The 5000-nt window shown below is 51.0% G+C and overlaps 1 non-coding gene across 1 annotated transcript in view; it reads left to right on the top strand.

The window, feature by feature from the left end:
- The first annotated feature begins 4432 nt into the window (after positions 1-4432).
- LOC124592596 overlaps positions 4433-5000 on the top strand; it is a 1910-nt gene continuing 1342 nt past the window's right edge. Inside the window, exon 1 of the ribosomal RNA XR_006977554.1 lies at positions 4433-5000. This exon is cut by the window's right edge and continues 1342 nt beyond it. This is a non-coding gene — a ribosomal RNA (small subunit ribosomal RNA).

Below are 5000 nucleotides of genomic sequence, written 5' to 3'. Positions count from 1 at the left end.
CTACACAGGGGTGCACCCAACATCACAATACTGCCTCCTCTCACAGCACACAAACAATGGCAGGAATGAAAGACACAGGTCTGCCACAAGCATGGAATGAGAGCGCCGCCTGTCATGAGCCAAAGGTGCATCCTGACGTGGCAAATCAGATGATGCCGCAGGCATCCACTTACTATAATCACAATCAACAAACCGGCCGCCCCGCCCCGCCCCCCATTAAACCTTTCCTTACAACAATGTGTACCTTAACCTAACCTATATCGTACCGTAACCTAACCTATATCGTACCGTAACCTAACCTATGTCGTACCGTAACCTAACCTATGTCGTACCGTAACCTAACCTATGTCGTACCGTAACCTAACCTATGTCGTACCGTAACCTAACCTATGTCGTACCGTAACCTAACCTATGTCGTACCGTAACCTAACCTATGTCGTACCGTAACCTAACCTATGTCGTACCGTAACCTAACCTATGTCGTACCGTAACCTAACCTATGTCGTACCGTAACCTAACCTATGTCGTACCGTAACCTAACCTATGTCGTACCGTAACCTAACCTATGTCGTACCGTAACCTAACCTATGTCGTACCGTAACCTAACCTATGTCGTACCTTAACCTAACCTATGTCGTACCTTAACCTAACCTATGTCGTACCTTAACCTAACCTATGTCGTACCTTAACCTAACCTATGTCGTACCTTAACCTAACCTATGTCGTACCTTAACCTAACCTATGTCGTACCTTAACCTAACCTATGTCGTACCTTAACCTAACCTATGTCGTACCTTAACCTAACCTATGTCGTACCTTAACCTAACCTATGTCGTACCTTAACCTAACCTATGTCGTACCTTAACCTAACCTATGTCGTACCTTAACCTAACCTATGTCGTACCTTAACCTAACCTATGTCGTACCTTAACCTAACCTATGTCGTACCTTAACCTAACCTATGTCGTACCTTAACCTAACCTATGTCGTACCTTAACCTAACCTATGTCGTACCTTAACCTAACCTATGTCGTACCTTAACCTAACCTATGTCGTACCTTAACCTAACCTATGTCGTACCTTAACCTAACCTATGTCGTACCTTAACCTAACCTATGTCGTACCTTAACCTAACCTATGTCGTACCTTAACCTAACCTATGTCGTACCTTAACCTAACCTATGTCGTACCTTAACCTAACCTATGTCGTACCTTAACCTAACCTATGTCGTACCTTAACCTAACCTATGTCGTACCTTAACCTAACCTATGTCGTACCTTAACCTAACCTATGTCGTACCTTAACCTAACCTATGTCGTACCTTAACCTAACCTATGTCGTACCTTAACCTAACCTATGTCGTACCTTAACCTAACCTATGTCGTACCTTAACCTAACCTATGTCGTACCTTAACCTAACCTATGTCGTACCTTAACCTAACCTATGTCGTACCTTAACCTAACCTATGTCGTACCTTAACCTAACCTATGTCGTACCTTAACCTAACCTGTATGTCGTCCTTAACCTAACCTGTATTGCGCCTTAACGTAACCTGTATTGCGCCTTAACGTAACCTGTATTGCGCCTTAACGTAACCTGTATTGCGCCTTAACGTAACCTGTATTGCGCCTTAACGTAACCTGTATTGCGCCTTAACGTAACCTGTATTGCGCCTTAACGTAACCTGTATTGCGCCTTAACGTAACCTGTATTGCGCCTTAACGTAACCTGTATTGCGCCTTAACGTAACCTGTATTGCGCCTTAACGTAACCTGTATTGCGCCTTAACGTAACCTGTATTGCGCCTTAACGTAACCTGTATTGCGCCTTAACGTAACCTGTATTGCGCCTTAACGTAACCTGTATTGCGCCTTAACGTAACCTGTATTGCGCCTTAACGTAACCTGTATTGCGCCTTAACGTAACCTGTATTGCGCCTTAACGTAACCTGTATTGCGCCTTAACGTAACCTGTATTGCGCCTTAACGTAACCTGTATTGCGCCTTAACGTAACCTGTATTGCGCCTTAACGTAACCTGTATTGCGCCTTAACGTAACCTGTATTGCGCCTTAACGTAACCTGCATTGCGCCTTAACGTAACCTGCATTGCGCCTTAACGTAACCTGTATTGCGCCTTAACGTAACCTGCATTGCGCCTTAACGTAACCTGCATTGCGCCTTAACGTAACCTGTATTGCGCCTTAACGTAACCTGTATTGCGCCTTAACGTAACCTGTATTGCGCCTTAACGTAACCTGTATTGCGCCTTAACGTAACCTGTATTGCGCCTTAACGTAACCTGTATTGCGCCTTAACGTAACCTGTATTGCGCCTTAACGTAACCTGTATTGCGCCTTAACGTAACCGATATTGCGCCTTAACGTAACCTATATTGCGCCGTAACGTAACCTATATTGCGCCGTAACGTAACCCACATTGCCCCTTAACGTAACCTATATTGCGCCGTAACGTAACCTATATTGCGCCGTAACGTAACCCACATTGCCCCTTAACGTAACCCACATTGCCCCTTAACGTAACCCACATTGCCCCTTAACGTAACCCAACACACGTTGGGCCTTAACCCAACACACGTTGGGCCTTAACCCAACACACGTTGGGCCGTAACCCAACACACGTTGGGCCTTAACCCAACACACGTTGGGCCTTAACCCAACACACGTTGGGCCTTAACCCAACACACGTTGGGCCTTAACCTGCTCTGTAATTGTCATACGACGCGTTAAATTAGTGTAGTGTTGCCTAACTGCAACCCCCGCAATATAGTTTGCTACTCGCACTGCCCGGTCCCCAGTGTATCGCTTCATGTTAAACACCTTGCAGCTATACACTGTAATGTGGATGGCAGCAGGACGTACATGCTCAATGCCCTTTGCAGTTGTTCATTGGCATTTGCAGTTGTTCATTGGCATTCGCATGGCGAAGCACTTAGCCTACGCTGTGGTACGGCCTGTGTCAACTGTCCGCTGATGTTGTACGTCCAAATCACACACTGTACTGCACATTGGTCCTCATGTACTGAATGATACATCGTGGTACATGTGACCGTACAACGACTGCGCCAACAACGGCGAACCATGCGGTCCAAATGTTGTGCACTCAGCTACGTGTCGTCTCCCTATAAGAGCTGGATTGCAGTGTGGTATGCCCTGGATGGCGATCAGCATGAGCCGTCTGTTGATGTAGTGGCGCGTGTTGTCAGACGTAGTCGTCTCTTCTCACACACCGTGATAGCACGGTGCACTGCGTTCCACATCTGCGACATGCGACAGAGGCCGGTTGACAGTCGTTCGCGCAATGGACATCGCATACGTACGGGGGCCACCTTCCACGTGTTCGCTAAGCGTGGACATGTTGTTGCGTGTATGTGGGCAGACAGTGTGTCGTGACACCTGACACAGGCATGCAACAATCGTTGAATTTGCAAATGGCGATGGACGCCTACGTTTGCTGGTGACGTTACGCAAATGAACAACTGGTAAACCGTTGTGGTGCGGTTGTTCTCGCTAGGGGTGAATCAGTGATGGCGACGATCGGTTGAGCTACCAACCGGTTGTTGCAGCGATACCCACCATGCCCACGAACGTGAATGGCATGTGGGTGTGAAGCGATACGCGGCGGTGGCTGGGTGGGACCGTCCCCGGCCGGTGAGGGGGGGCCTCCCGGCGTGTTGGCCGTGCGGTGCGTGGGCGCACGCGCTACAGCCGGCTGGTGGGGGCGGCCAGTGGCAGGCGCGCCGGCCGACGGAGGCGGCAGGCGGCGCAGCTGCGCGCCGGCGCACCCTGCACGCGGCGCCGTGCGGCCAAAGTAGGTCCTCGCGGGCCCGGTGCGAAGCGCGGTGGACATCTGCAGTGTGCTGGTCCGATTGAGGACTGTGTGCGCTGAGGATGCGCCGCCGCCCGGCGCTCGGCGCCGCGACGCCGTCTGCTGCTCGGTCGCCTCTGCGGTTCTCGCAGGTGGTTTGTATCGCAGCTGTGCGGACGTGTTGGCGCGTGCGCTGTGCTGGGAGAGTTCGCTTCGGCACCCAAGTGGGGCTTTTGTCCTTCTGTGGCGCTGGCGTTGGAGCTGCCGGTCACCGTAGGTGGCGCGTGTTGTCTCCCGCCGGCAATGCCACGACAGCACGCTCCCGGGCCTCTGTCGGCAGCGGCAAGCTCAGTTGGGAGCACGGGTGGTCGCACCTAAAGCGTCTACTCGCCAAACTCCGGGCGATTGCGCCTCTCTCGAACCCGACCAAGTACTTAGGACGGCGCTGCGCGCCGCCGGGACCTGAGAGGGTTTCGAGGTGTATGGTGCAGGGGAGCTCAGCCTCCTCCTGTTTGCAGAATAATTGAGCGGACGCTTGCGTGTTCGCGCGGGCCCCCGGGACACACTCCCGGGCGGCCGGCTGCTCAGCTCTAGTTGACGCAGCTCCCTGGTTGATCCTGCCAGTAGTCATATGCTTGTCTCAAAGATTAAGCCATGCATGTCTCAGTACAAGCCGCATTAAGGTGAAACCGCGAATGGCTCATTAAATCAGTTATGGTTCCTTAGATCGTACCCACGTTACTTGGATAACTGTGGTAATTCTAGAGCTAATACATGCAAACAGAGTCCCGACCAGAGATGGAAGGGACGCTTTTATTAGATCAAAACCAATCGGTCGGCTCGTCCGGTCCGTTTGCCTTGGTGACTCTGAATAACTTTGGGCTGATCGCACGGTCCTCGTACCGGCGACGCATCTTTCAAATGTCTGCCTTATCAACTGTCGATGGTAGGTTCTGCGCCTACCATGGTTGTAACGGGTAACGGGGAATCAGGGTTCGATTCCGGAGAGGGAGCCTGAGAAACGGCTACCACATCCAAGGAAGGCAGCAGGCGCGCAAATTACCCACTCCCGGCACGGGGAGGTAGTGACGAAAAATAACGATACGGGACTCATCCGAGGCCCCGTAATCGGAATGAGTACACTTTAAATCCTTTAACGAGTATCTATTGGA

The sequence above is a fragment of the Schistocerca americana genome, unplaced genomic scaffold (assembly GCF_021461395.2).
Source record: "Schistocerca americana isolate TAMUIC-IGC-003095 unplaced genomic scaffold, iqSchAmer2.1 HiC_scaffold_940, whole genome shotgun sequence".
Lineage (NCBI taxonomy): Eukaryota > Metazoa > Arthropoda > Insecta > Orthoptera > Acrididae > Schistocerca > Schistocerca americana.
This window is presented reverse-complemented; position numbering and strand designations above follow the sequence as displayed.